The sequence below is a fragment of the Gopherus evgoodei genome, chromosome 12, assembly GCF_007399415.2.
Source record: "Gopherus evgoodei ecotype Sinaloan lineage chromosome 12, rGopEvg1_v1.p, whole genome shotgun sequence".
Taxonomy (NCBI): Eukaryota; Metazoa; Chordata; order Testudines; family Testudinidae; genus Gopherus; species Gopherus evgoodei.
Genome location: NC_044333.1, coordinates 21,745,655 through 21,761,240, shown reverse-complemented (window position 1 = coordinate 21,761,240; position 15,586 = coordinate 21,745,655). Strand labels below are relative to the sequence as shown.

At 39.8% G+C, this 15,586-nt stretch overlaps 1 protein-coding gene across 4 annotated transcripts in view; it reads right to left on the bottom strand.

Annotated features, from left to right (window-relative positions):
• ZNF536 (zinc finger protein 536) overlaps positions 1-15,586 on the bottom strand; it is a 422,921-nt gene that overhangs the window by 312,042 nt on the left and 95,293 nt on the right. The window lies entirely within an intron of this gene.

The following is a 15,586-nucleotide window of genomic DNA, read 5'->3' as shown; positions in this document are numbered from 1 at the left end:
CTGATTTTAATATAGAGTATGAGTGAGGTTCCTGAAAACTTTTTGCATGAAGAAAGCCTGGAATTTACAAAAACCCATCAAGCAGACAGCTCTAAAAACTATTTTCAAAGGTAATAAATTAGGTACTCTCTTAAATGTAATTCAATCATCCACTTTTATAGTAGCTTGATTCTATTAGTTGTCCTATGCGTTTTACAAAACAGAACTCCATTAACATTATTCACTTATAGTTCCCATCTATAAGTGGATATTCTGCTCAACAGGCTTTAAATAGATTCTTTTCTGAAACTGCTGTTAAGCATACTTTTACTCTAAAAGCAAAGTAGGCATAGGATTATGCTTGTATTCCATGCAAAGGATACATTTTCAGCAAGCAGAACCACAGTCCTATGAAGTAAAAATACTTGATATAAGCCGATTGTTTCTATCCTTTCTAACCTGGTTCAATAAGGACTCTATTCTGGTCTTTTGAGTTACATACAAAGTCTCTGATTGGGCTGAATAAAGGTATCTTATGGGCAGCTTGCTAACTCTGTGTCTAAGGTAGTCTTTGATCATGCGAGACTGCTCATAAAAAAATGCCAGGTAATTTTTGTTTTATTTTCTCTACTTAAAAAAATGCAATAGATAACCCCTGCCTTTATATACCCTGTTTTCAGAGCCTATTATTAAAAAAAAAAAGATTACCTACATTTGGCAACTCATTTTTGTTGGTCCTGAGATTTCACTGTAGGTGATGTGCACCCTCCATCCTCATAACTGAAACAATCTCATATTCTGAATGTGGTACATATGTAGATACATACAATGCAGGGCCAAAATCAAAACACTCTGTCAAGAGTCAGTCCCAAGGGACCTTAACCACTTCACATCATCAGGCTATCACAATAAAGTAGTTTTTCCAGCTGTAACAAAATGCACACCGATCATATAGATTTGGTAGTGATAGTGCAATCCATACACAGATATACATCTATCTAGCTATCTATATATATATGGCTAGATCCTCAGCCCTGTGGTTACTGCATTTGGAGTTCAAGTCTGGTTTCTTAGGATAGAAATCATACAGCACATCTCCTTTGCCCTGATTGGCTAAACCAATCTCAGGTCATTAAGATGGTCAGCCCCACTCAACAAAATTATAACCATGTTTTCAGAGGAAAGGACTGCATTTCATCTGACCAATCTGATTCAGCCTAGGGTGGAGGTGGGATTTCTCCTAGTCTAAGCCCCTGTTTCTCTCTGGCTCTGTCATACAGTGGCCTAGTAAATACATTGCCTTCCACAATTCCTCTGGGAACTGTCTTACTTTCACTTTATACCTGACCTGACTAACATATCTCCCAGTTTTACTAGGATAAATTTAGTAATATATCTAATGCATGTTTCCTGTCCCATCCCACTAAGCCCAATAGTACATTATTCCTCCAAAGAGGGCTACACAATACACACTCTTGTCCAGCTCCTGAGCTGTGCCCAAAAAACATTCAGCAGCACAGCTCAAGGGTGAGGAAGGTACAAAGGTGACTTTAAGGCCCCTTGCGATGTGCTTCCTTGATCTTGGGGCAAATCTATTGCTGGGCTGGCCCCCAACATAAAATCAGAACATCTTAAGGACCACTATAATGTACACTGGCTGACAATGGCTCGAAGAGGACTTCCTGGTTGTGGGGGCTCAGGATGGATCCCTGTCTACACTCCCTTTTCTCCATCCACCTTCCACCAGAACATCTGTGGTGTTGGAGCAGCTACATCAGCAATATACCACCCAAAGATTCCTCAGCTCTGAATTAAATCCTCCATGGGGAAGATCCACTTGATTTAAGGGCAGAACTTTACATTACTGAAGCAGCAGAAACCTGCCCAATTGTATCACAAGATTATGGACCACCTCTGTAATTCCTTCAGCTAATGGCACATTTTCTTCGTACAGTATATTATTTTATTACTCTACCTGACTGAGTTGTTCCCTAGGTTTACAAAAGAAAATTTTCACAATACAGTTCCCTCCATCCATCCCTGTGGCCAGATCCTCAGCTGACATAAGTCAGTAGAGCTCAATACAATGGAACTACAGAGATACACATCAGCTGAAGATCTGAAACCAAGTGTCCTATTCCCCGGCTCAGATGGCAGAGGGAGGAAAGAAGAGAGAATTTCAGTTCTAGGTCTCTCATTCAGCTCAGTCTGTTTCTTCTTAGTATTTATTTTTGTTTCTGTGTAGCTGAACAACAGTCGTATTCAGCTGTTCATTTATAAATAAAAATTAGCTTCACATGGGTGGGTTGGAGTGCCCCTGTTTTTTCTTTCCATTCCCATTATTTTAATTTTATATATTACATACATATTTTGTCAGTGAAACTCACTGTGTTATCTGAAACATCTGTGGTACCCTGCTGTGGAGAAGGCCAGCGCTGCTGCTGCTTCTGCTGCTTGTCTTCATTAGTTTATTAAGCACTTATTTGTCAACGTAGTCCTGTGATCCTGCACAGTGCACAGGTTAGATTCAGTAGTGCCTAGGCTGCACATTAGAAACAATAAGATTGCCTGAACTCACAGGCAACACCTCTTGGTTCACAATGAACCACAACTGCAGGAGCTTAGGTTTGTGGGAAAATGTGAAACCAGGATTTTGCACGTATATTAGTGCAAACTGTTTATGGATGTATGGCTTGGAATTTATGCATAAACTGGAAAGACAAGAAAATTCACTGATGTGGTACACATCAGAATGGAAAGAGTTTACACAGGTCTAGTGTATATAAAATGGGAGGGCAGACTCAGCACAGTACATAAGTTTAAGCTATGGGAGAGGTGAAAGAAATTGTAATTTATACATCAACTTTTCAGACATTTCTTTATTCTCTTCAAAATGAGAAGTTATTTATATTGCCACCTTTTATCATTTTTATTCATATTCTTTATTGTCCTATCCTCAATGCATTCATGATGAGCAGTCTAGGACCTACTGCTTTTTGGAAAGACAGATTATTATTTAATGCATGTAGGGTGCATGAAAATTCCAAGTTTCTTGTGGTGATGTGCCAAGATAATAAAAGGCAACTTAAAAATCACACACCTGTCTGAACATTTTTTACATAGTACTTTTACAAAATAACACCTAAGATTCTGATATCCAAAACATTAGAGGGAAAAAGCATTTATCTGGTTTTTTTACATATAGTTTGTGTGCAAAACAGCACTTTATGTATTCTCAGTTTCACCCATTTCCTCTGTACAGTGTATGAATCCATTTGTCCTGCTCTTTATGTGGGTTGTTATAAAAGCAACAGGGGAGAGAAATATACTGTTTTTGTTTGTTTGTTTGTTTTGTTTGGGGGGGGTTGTTTTGTTTTGTTTTGTGTTAAGAATAGGAGAATATGATTATAAAACCAAGAGGACTCAAGAGGTGGTATAGGAACTAAAACTAATTACAGATCTTTTCACACTGGATTTCAAGTTCATGGTGTCCCTTTTAAGGTTCTAATGTTTCAAGACACCTCCCTGTGCTACCGAGAAAGATGTTATTATGAAAACTTTCTAGGAAGCTTTCTCCATTTAGAAGGATTTACCCATACACATAAAAATCTGAATTAAGCTGTAAGTCCTGTAGATAAACACAAAACAGCTTTATGTACATCTTCCAGAACTCCCAAAGACTCTGGGCCTGATTCAGAAAATAATTGCAGTATGGAAATGTCATGTGATTTTTGTCACTGATCTTTTCCATGCAAGTCAGTGTGCATGTGTATCCAATTCAAGATCCAAAATTGAAGACTTATGTGGAGATAATTATAAGTGAAATTAAAACACAGGCACTGGAAACACCCCACTTTCCTTGAAAAATAACTGATCATCTAGTCATAGCAGGAATTTGCTAAGGATATTATACAATAAATTATTTGTGGCAAGCATTTTGCTGTATCTCTCACTAGCAAGACTGTGGTGGCAAAGGAGGTGGTGGTGGAGGAGAAGGGAATCCATTAAACAGACTCCAGACAGCTCTTTCACCGCAACATCCCTTCAGCCTGAAGTATTATTTGACTTACATTTATACAGCATTAACACCCACACTGTGCTAGAAACTGTAGGATGGCATAGTTTCCACCCGCAAAGAACTTACCATTTAAGGCCCACATCCTGAATACTCAGCACAGCCGAAGAGGAAGCTGCAGATCTGACCATAGGCCACCACCATCTTTCACACTCCCCCCACCAATTCTGAGTTTGTTCAACTTCTGATGCAATCCTTCGGGTCCAGTAGGCCAAACCTTAGAACTGTTCTAGCTGCTTCAGATGTCTGTCAGAAGCCTCAAGGGGCCAGTCAATCAGCCAAAGATGGCCACTTCCGCCCACCTTGCCCCCTAGGCTAGGAAGCGAGAGGCACATAACTGCTATAGCAGCCCTACACTACCCAAGGACTGCCTTGGAGATGGGAATTTTCCAGACTCCAGTTAGGTCTGCTTTATGGCTGCTTTGGACCACCACAGAAGTGCACAGCAGACCCCAGGATTTGATCCCAAACTTATAATAAGAATGTGCTGATGTTTTTTAAGAGCAGAAATGAATAGAGATGCTAGCTCATATAAAACAAAATATAAACTAGTCAAAATCTTGGAGAATGCACTGGAAAAACATATCTTTATAATTGAAACACTAAGAAGTGCTAAAGTCCACATGATATATTTGAATGTCTGCTCTCTTTATAAAAAGCACTCCACTCCACATTGATCTATGTGGTTGAAGAGTTGCTAACTTAAGCCATGATCCTGCAAAGGGATTCATGCGAGCAGAACCTTCCATCTTATCCCTCTGCAGTGCTGGGGCATAAAAACAGCCTTGACATAACACACTGCTTTATGTCAATTTTTTTCTAAGAGATTCCTGGATGAGCACACGTGTAGTACATTACACGAGAATGGCAGAGAAATTCCCTTTTGCTCTGTCTCGGTTTCTTCTTATTCAGTTTTACATTCATTTGAATAGTACACCCATCCCTTTTTGCATTACAGGCATAGATACGAGCACAGAACAATGGTGAGTGGTCATTGCTCCATAACTGAAACAATCATAGATTACTATTGAATTTTGAAGCCATGCCTGGCTCAGACTAAAGGTTAGAATCTGACCCTAAATCCATTAAATCACAGTCTTTTTAAGTTCAATCTTTAGAAGATTTTGATTGTAAACAAAGAACACTACACATGGAAAAAATATCATGAACTTATGACTTTACATCCAACCTGGGGTTCAAATTATGTGTATGATTTGGCAACAAAAAGATTAGGTTTATGCAAAGATGCACACATACTGGCATGTGGACAAAGCTGCATTGCACACATGTTAACACCCAAAATACACATATGGCTCCCACTTAGTACAGGCAGAACATATATCAGATTGGTTGGCTTTGGCCTTTAGAAATATTTTCTTCAAGTCTTTGTTAAAAAAAAATAATACTTTGAGTGGCTCTTGAAGACACATCATTATCTATGAAGGAGATGGCCTGCAGTCCAATACTAGGTAACCCCTAGATCAGGTGGAAGCAGTGGTGCTGGAATAATTTTTATAGTGGGGGTGCTGGAAACCATTGAACAAAATTTTAGACCTTGTATATGATAGGAACCACTTCAAGCCAGGAGGTGCTGCTGGACCCCCAGCATCTTTAGCTCCAGCACCCTTCGGTGGAAGGTGCACCCTTCAACAAAAAGCACCGATTTAATCCAGCAACCAATGAGCAGCAATGAGATGTAAGCAATCTAAACATTATACAGCCTCTGGAGTGCATCAGTCTCTTCCACACCCCAGCTACTGCATGGCAGAGGGGAAAAGATTCCTGCTGCTATTAATTTGGAAATGATAATTAAGAGGGGACCCCACTGCTGCTGTGAGTCTCCCTCCTTCTCCCAATCACTGAATGGGCTATTCGGTCCACTGGGCCTCCTCTTCTCTTCCTGATAGAAAATGAACCTTTTAAGTGTTCCTAAACTTGATCCAGTTCCCAGTGAAGAGAAATCAATGGGATTTGGAGTAATCTTCAATCAAGCCCTCTTTCCCCAATATCCCACTGAGTAAGCACATGAATACAAGGTGGATGATCACAGGAGTGTCCCAGGCTCCAGGAAGGAAGGTAGGATTTGGCAGTCACGTGAGCTCAGAATTGGCTTTGCCTCCCTATGTCTCACTTTAAGAGGGTCTGCCCCCTTGAAATAGGGAGTAGCCTCTGAAGCTGCAAAAGCTTGGGTGACTCACTGAGCTTCTGTATTCTCCAGAGCCACAGAGAGAAGTTTATCCTGGACTGGGTCCTAATCTTGGATGAGAAAATGAAAGGGAAAATGTAAATTACCACAAAGACATAATGCATTCATAGCACTGTATCAAAATAACACATGGCTGAGATGACAGGCTATACATTGCTGGCTTGGACTGTCACCAACATTTTCCATTTGGAGCAACAGAGTAAAAATGGGATATATTCTCATCTCTATGTGTGGTGAGATTTAGGGCTTGTCTACATGATGTCACAGTCCTGACTACAGGGGAGTGAACTGTAAAGCCAGAAAATATCTATATAAATCCATGGTAGGCCCACACCTTGAATATTGCGTGCAGTTCTGGTTGCCCCATCTCAAAAAATGCCATATTAGAATTGGAAAAGGTACAGCAAAGGGCAACAAAAATGTTTAGGAGTATGGAACAGCTTCCATGTGAGCAGAGATTAAAAACACTGGGACTCTTCAGCTCGGCAAAGAGATGACTAACGGCAGCTAGGATATTGGTCTATATAAATCATGAGTGGCATGGAATAAAAGTGTTTTTCTCCCTCCCATAACACGAGAGCCAGGGGTCACCCAATGAAACAGGCATCAGATTTAAAAAAAAAGGAAGTACTACTTCACACAATGCACAGTCCCCGTTGAACTCATTATGAAGGCCACCTATAACTAGGTTAAAAAAAATTAGATAAGTTCATGGATAATAGGTCCATCAATGGCTAGTAGCCAAGATGGCCAGGGATTCAACCCCATGCTCTAACCTGCAGAAGCTGGGAGTGAATAACATGGACTGGATCACTTGATAATTGCCCTGTTCTGTTCATTCCCTCTGACGCATGTGGCATTGGCCACTTCTGGAAGACATCTAGGCTAGATGGAGCACCTGCCTGACCCTGCAGAGCCATTCTTAAAGAAAGTGCTCTAAAGTGTTGTGTTCTAACTGCCCTGTGCAGACCCTCATGGCATGAAACTAAAAGGTTTGTATTAACATAGTCCTGTTTGAAAGACGAGTGTATCAGTGCAAACTAGGTATCCTTTAGTTCACGCCAGGAGGGTCTATTTGGGCAGTTAGAGTGCAACACTTAAGAGTGCTCTACAGCTTATTTCCCCCTCGTGAGGGCGTGTGGACAAGCCCTTAGTATTAACAGGAGTTATGAACATAAATCCCTAGCCCAGTGGTTCCCAAACTTGTTCCGCAGCTTGTGCAGGGAAAGCCCTTAGCAGGTCAGGGTCGGTTTGTTTACCAGCTGCATCTGCAGGTTCAGTTGATCGCAGCTCCCAGTGGCCGCGGTTTGCTACTGCAGGCCAATGGGAGCTGCTGGAAGAGGCAGCCAGTATGTCCCTCGGCCCGAGCCGCTTCCAGCAGCTTCCATTGGTGTGGAGCAGCAAACCACAGCCACTGGGAGCTGCGATCTGCCGAACCTGTGGACGCAGCAGGTAAACAAACTGGCCCGGCCCGCAAGGGGCTTTCCCTGCACAATCGGCGGAATAAGTTTGGGAAACACTGTTCTAGATACTTGGGTGGCAGTAAGCCCCAAATTCTGGAATCAGTGTAGGAGAAAAAGTTATTTAAAGACTAGGCCAAGGCTGTCAACTACTCTGCTAACAAACTGACAGAAAAAGAAGTTCAGATTTTACCTGTGATGCCCCTTTTCTATTAACATTCATGAGTTTAAGATTCATGGTTCATACTTAGATTGTAAGCCCTTTGGGGCAGAGACCATCTTTTTTATTCTGTATATGTCCATTACCTAGCACAATGGGGTCCTGGCCCATGTCTGCAGCACAATTAAGTCCTGGTTCATTAGAAGAGCTACAGTAATAGGTAACAACAACAACAGTAATAATAAAATCGTAGATGATATTCCCTTCCAATAAGTCCCTCGCTTTTGCCATTACTGATTGGGTATATCTGTTCATTAAACAATAATTAATACTTTCAGAAAATGTTACAAGAAATAATATGTTCATTAGCCTTAGATTTGCAAACTATTATTATTTTTCTTCGGATTTTTGTTGTCATTGCTGTTATTATCTAGCAATACATGAGTTTCTCAATGAAGACCCAGGATCGGAACAACGGGCTGCTGGCAAGGATTTGCATGCATTAGCAGATGTGACTTTGGAAGCTGAATTACCTCCTTCCATTATAGGACCCAATATGGCTCTCATAAGAGGTCCTTAGCACCTTGTAAGATCAAGTCCTATGACAGAAACCTATGCTGTAAGTTACTTTTTTTCTGAGCAGAAATTAGAACAAGAAAGAAATTGAGGAATGTGAACATTGCAAAAAAATCAGTGCAAAGTTCTTTAGCGCAGGTGTTCTTATAATTGTGCTACATTTGGAAAACTCACAGCATTCAGTGAACCTTCAATTCACACACCCAGCTGCGTGGGGTGGTGGTCTATTGTTAGTATACAGGTTTGCAATAAAAAAACATGAAGTAATATTGGCTGGCACAAGGGCTGCCAACGTTTTTCTTACTTTGTCTCTCCACATCTATTTATTTAGTTCTGCTTGCTTTGTTTCTGCTTTTACATTCAGCATATTCAAGGGTTATAGTGGGATTTTAAAAAGAAGTAACAGCACACACAAGACTTTTGAATGCTCAGAAAAAAACTCAAACAGGTTCATGCATAAGAGAACAAAGATGCAAGGATGACTTTGAACCTGAAGTTCTCTTGCACTGCAAGTGCATTGCCAGCATGTCACAGGTGTATGCCATATGAGCAAGTGAAAAAAATATAATGGGATTATGAAGAGGTGTGAGGATGATGGGTCGGTGTCCAGAATGCATTAATCCCAGGGTAAATGTGTACATCTGTTAGATATTTAGATGGTTCCTACTAGAAGTCTGTACAGATATCTAAGCAGGTGAACATCAACGGCTTTGAGACTGTATGTGAGGTGGCATGAGAAGGATCTCAGGCACTGTGGGCAACATGAGGGAAGCAGTGTATCTACTCATTATAACACAGGCCTGGGTAGTCAGGGATCCTGAGTCCTATTCCAGACATGGTTGCCGATTTATTGTGTGATCGTGGGCAAATCTTTCCGTTCCTGTTTCCCTGTCCCTAAATTAGGAATACTAAACATTAGGGCTGATCAGAGGATGATAATTCTGTTTCACGGATGCTTTCAAGGATTCAAAATTTAGTTCTGTTCTACATTGTAATGAAAACAAAACCTTCTATGGTTTTTCAGACACGGAATTGCATTGAAATGTATGGTTTTGGATCAAACACCTGAGCATTTGGGGGTACATATGTCTGGCTGTCTCCTGGTAGGTAGGTGAATGACTTTAGAGGTGGAAAACTTAGTTCTAAGTCCCTACTCTTTCTGATTCAGAGCAGAGTTTTTCATCCCAGCTCACTCTGAGTCAAGCAGAGCACAGTCTTGAACCCAAAGGGGTCGCCCCCCTTCCCAGCCATTCCTTAGCCCCTAGGCTATAAAGTGTGAGATTTTCTGTCTTCCCTTTCACCCACCAAAAAATTAATGGACATGGATACACCTCCACAAAACAGCATATCGTAACAAAATGAAATTTCATCAAAAATATTCCAATCAGCTTCACACTAAATATCCTTCACAGAAGAACAGAGAGTGTTCATTAATGTTTGTAAAGCGTGTTGAGAGAGGCATGGATGAAAAGTGTGAATTATTATTATTAGCACAGACAAGTAGATTGCAAAAGCTAAATTTACAATCCACATACCTAGTCCGCTCAGATTCTGCCACCCAATAGCATGACTTTTGGGAAATGAGATGAAAACGTTTTTCATAGCAAGCATGAAAAGTCTTCTCTAATGCACCCACATTAGGGAAATGTTTTTTCCTTTAAATGAAATTTTTCTATAAAGAAAGAAAATAAACAAAAACTTGACAAATCACGAACACTGTAAATAGGCCAGCAGCAGTAGTGGAATCGCATAGCTTGAATTGAAGTAGTCAAAAGAATACAAGCCACTAAAGGCTTAAGAATCCTACCAGAGCCTATAGTCAGAGGGCTAAGTTCTGTCCTTGAATGCCCACGTGGCACTGACTGAAGTCATCAGGAGCTGCAACTTCATATTTGGCCTTGAAATAGTACATATGCAATGCAGTATGTCTCTGCGTTCAAATCCACAGCTGGATTTCGAGTGGAGGATCTGCCTCAGAATGGGTGTGATTTTCAAATTTGTTTAGTGGTAGCCAAACTCTGCTCCTACTGAAGTCAGTGGTAAAACTCCCATTGATTTCAAATGGAAGCAGAACCAGGCCAATGTTGAGCAAATTTGAAAACCCAACCGAATATGCAAAATCATGTGCGTGTGATATGCATGCAGAGAAAGAGTCTGTGTGTGTGTGTGTGTTTGTGTGCGTGTGCGTGCGCACGCACATGACAGAGAGAGAGAGAGAGAGATGCATACAGTTCATTTGTGGTTATATTATATTGTATCTTCCTTTAGTTTAACAAACTAATGTACATGCTCTAACAATTCATTACAAATGGTGTATATGCAATCTACTACTCTTTGGAGGCTAAAGAAGCTGTTACCAGTCTAATCTTTTGGGTACACACCTGCCGTGTTTCTGATATCACCCTTTCTGGATCATAGCACTTGGGCATTCCAAGTACCTGATTCACCACTGCATGATTGTAGTGTTACGTTGGTGTAACTCCCTTGAAATACTGGAGTTCCATTCCACAGTGGTGAATGAAGTCAGTGCTGTGTATTAAAAATATTAATTGAGAAAGTTTTTAGTTGGGACAAGCACATTGCATAATAACTGTAAAATACACCCAACATATTCCTTAGAACAGAGTCCAAACAGTTTGATTAAAATTGACTGAAATTAAGCTCTCATACTTCTGTTTAAGAAAATGAGAATTCATTTATTCAGCTTAATTCAAAGATTAAAATTATTAAAATTTCTATAAAATGTCTAGCTTTTCTGAAATATACTTCAGTGGCCATCAAAATATTGATAGTCATTGGTAAATTACTTCTGGTGTTTAATCAATGTTATTTTTTTACCATCCAATTTTTTCTTCAAGTCAGCTTCTAACACTAAACTACATTTCATCAAGGTTGGTAAAATGTTTAGAAAGGAACAGATGTCAGAATATGGGGATTGCCAATAACACTGATGAAAGCCAGTAATTTCTTTCCTGTCCAAAGGCAAAAGAATGAAGAATAATCTAGACTGTATACAATAATACAAGATTTACTGCAACATTAATGGCTATAAAAAGTAAAAGTATACAAAAGCTATCTCCATGTTTTCAAGTCATAACTAAGGACAGTGTTTTTCAATTTGAGACCATTTTTCTGCAAAATGAAAGGTCTATGTATTTTTAAACCTTTAAATATCCATAAAACACAGCTGAAGACCCAGGGTAGTATTAGTTGTTTCCAAAGATACTTGTATATTAATCTACTAGGTTAATAATTTTGCTAAATCTCAAAAAATATAGATGCAATTTTTCCTTGAAGAAAGCTGCTTGGCTTATTATTTACAGATTGTAACATTTACATAAGAGTTTGGTTTAACAAGAGACATAAATATAGATAAAACCCCTAGGACTTCATTCTTTAAACTGCCCTCTAAAAATCTGCCCTGCAATTTGCAAACTGAATTTTGTGCAGACTATTCTTGGAAGCCTTTTGTGAATTAGGGAGAGCTGACTCGAAGCAGGGCTGGTTAATCACAATTTTGCAAATTGTACGTAGCAATCATCCACACATTGTGAAATTCAGATCCATAAAATGCTGATGTTTTAAAGCTGAAAAATAAATTAGCTAAGTGGAACTACTTTGCTAAGAAAAAAATTAAATCAGTACAAGATCCCTTTCAACAAAAATCATTACAACAAAAAAATAAAAATAAAAAAATAAGGGAAACAGCCTCATGAATAATAAAGTGCATCTTCACTGCATGTCCCCACTACAACCCCACCTCTGACAAATTCTACTATTCTCCAGTTCCAGACTGCACAGGAGCCTAACATAAATACTCACCTGCCTATAGCATGTGAATTCCTTAGCTCCCAAGAATAAACTTATGGCAGGGTGTACTATTTTAAGAGGCACCTGTATATTTGTCTATGATCTGGAAAAAGCTATAAGTGAGGGAAAGACTGCTAAATTTTATTCTTTGATGTGTCTATAGCTGATTTTCCTCGGTCCAACTAAGAAAGTTGGTTTGATCATATGTTAAAAGTGGATGTCACTTGAGTAACAACTGTAGCAATATAGAATACACACAATACTCTCAGGCGCATGATAAATTAAAACTCTTAAAACATTAATAAGTGACAACTAAATATGAGGGCAGTTGGAGGATAAATGACATTATTCTGGAAACCAGGATTATTTCAAATATGTTTTTCCCTCTCCTTTCCCTGCACTTTCAGCATATAGCTAACAACTCCAACTGTATTTTAGGACAAAGCTAAATCAAGATACCCTTCTTTGCAGAGGTTTTGTGACTCATAAAATTTAGTATAATGAAGGTCTCATTCAATTTATTTTCCTTTGTCTTTTGCAAACTGTCTGTTTCAAGCTTTGCAGGAATACGTTGAAATTCATGTAAAATATTTTCAGTTATCAGTGTAATTACATATGACGAGAGCTTCCAATTGGAATACAAAAGTAACAATATGTGCGTTGCTTACTGTCCTGCCATTCTGAGGCCGCTCGGTACAGACACTAGTTACAAACAGTGGAAACCCTGTTTTCATTAAGTTGATCTTCACAAAGGTCAGGTTCCTTACCTCAAACATTTCAACAGTTGCTTAGACTGCAGTTCAGGAACTTTGTGTAACGCTGCTTTGCAAAAGCAAATATTTATATTAGTAAATACCATTAAATTATTATACTTGCACTGGTATTTTCTGCATGGTATAGTTGCAAAATGAGAAATGGAAATTTAAACTAAAGGGGAAGGAGGAGAAAAACATGTTAAGCTTGTATATAGTAACAAACTTCACTGTCTTTATTGTTGCTCTGAAGGCTATTAACTCAATGCATTGTTATGAGGCTTTACACTTTTATAGCTATCCTAATACAAATTTATGATCATGTGCTCCCCTCCAATACATGATACAGAGAACAGTCTGAGGCAGAGAAGCCCTGAAATGAGTGGGAAGGACGGTAGGTTCTCAGCTCAAACTCAACACTGTAGGGATTGCATAGTTTGGCATGTGAGACATTAAAAGAGGCGGAGCAGAAACACAGCCTGGGTGGTTCAAAATTCTAAGCACAAATATTCATGGAAGTTAGAGCAGGCTGGACCAGCCAGAACTCTTCTGTGTGTTATCTACTCCCTCATAGACAGCACCTGTGAGGAGGCCATAACCAGAACCAGCAGGGTTCTTAAGTCAGGGGGCGGCCAGACAATCAAAGGATGGAAAGCCCAGGTGTAGGGGAGAGATGGCCCAGGCTGCACAAAGCTCCCAACAGATTCCCTAAAGGAGACAATTTGCCAATGAGTCAACATGTGCTAATTTACAGAGTTTCAAACACGTTTCATCCTACAGTGGGTTTCAACATAGAAGGACAGTATATTGTCCATTCATTGTATGCAAAATGACCCTATCATATCAGTCTGTTCATTTAAGAGACACTGTATGCTCATCACTTTTGAAAGACAAGACATCTATTAAGTAATATAAACACATATTTAGGAGCCTAACCAGTTGATCCATAAGACAGATGAGGTGGGATTGACCTAACTGCACTGACCTAACTCTGCTCCCATTGACTTCAGCGCTTAGGCCAGCCCTGAGCGCGAAGGACATGGAGCTGCTCTAATAATTTATTAATTCCATGTTGACCGAGTTATTGGTATGTTCACTTTATGAGTGTGTTGGTTTCGTTTATTAAAGGGCCAAAGAAAACAAGCAGGAAGGAAACAGAATAGTTCAAGATAAGCCACTCAGTAAATACGCAAGGGCTGCTAAGAGACAATGCCTGAATTATTAGCAGTGAAGATTCTATCTCCTGGCTCCAGCCATCTTACAGAACTGCATTTGATGACCAGGGAACCAGAAAATCTAAAGGACTATAGCAGTTATTGAGGAGCTGTCTGCAGAAACCAGGCTGATATGGGGATCTGTGAGGGGGTATTAAGCTAGGCCACCACCACAGAATAGTAGGGCTTTAGGTAAGAGAGTCCACATGCCTGTCTGTTGTGCTAAAATCCTTTTTCTCTAAATGCCTTGTTCCTACTCTTGAAATTAAATAATACATTGGTTTCAGAAGTCTGCCTGGTCACTACATTTATTGCCGTTCAGGTGTCAAACTCCATTGGATCTGCTTGGTAAGCACAGTTGATCCACAGAGTATTGTAGGCCTGGGGCGAGGCCTCAGAATGCGAGAATCGCATGAATCCATTCCAGGAAAGGCACAAGGCTTGAGACTGGGAGGATTCATTCAGAGAGACCATAGAAAGCATAGCAGTGCAGACAGCCCAGTAACCATGGCACTGAGCACTTTTGAAAATCCACAATATCTGAACTTCCTAGAACACCTGAGAGATTTGATTCAAGACCACTGTTAACTGAGATTGGTAAAGTCTGCTAATGTTTTATATAGTAATGATCTGCTTCTGCTACCCTTATTCACCCTGTGCATACTACTTTACTCCTTGAGAGATTCCACTGAAGTCAATGGACTTAATATTCTCCTGCAATGAATGAAAGGTGCAAGAAGGAGCATCAGGAAGCCTTGATTCTCGTGGCTGACCCTAATACATTTCAGAGCTGCTTCTAAGCAACAGTAACTTGCACTTGAGGAGTGAGAGAGATGAACAGTACTTTCAATATATGTCCTTAAGTGGTTTTTTGTCAAACTTTGATTCTACTAATGTTCTACAGTGATGGCCTTAGGTATGACATTTGTTGACATAAATTAAATAGTGACATCAGAAATTTTTGATACAGGAAACATAGAGACTATTTGACACAGGCAACTGGATAGCTAAGGGCACTGGAGATAGGACACAATTCACCTCTAAGTCAGCATTGAATATCCAGCCCAGTGTTCTAAAATTATTACCAACTGATGGCTCTTCAGAGGCCTAGGCAGGAAGAGCAGCCTGAGAGATGTGAAAATCACAAAAGTCAACACAACAAATGGCATTAATTAACCAAAAGGGCCGAGAAACTAAGGATTTAATGGTCAGAGATACCAATCTCCTAAATGGACACGACTGAACCCCACTGGGAAGGAAGGAGGGCTAAGCAAATGGGGAAGATTGCACTACTGCCTCTATGCTCTGGATAATATGATAGAATCAACAGCTGTCAATTTCATATTGGTCATGA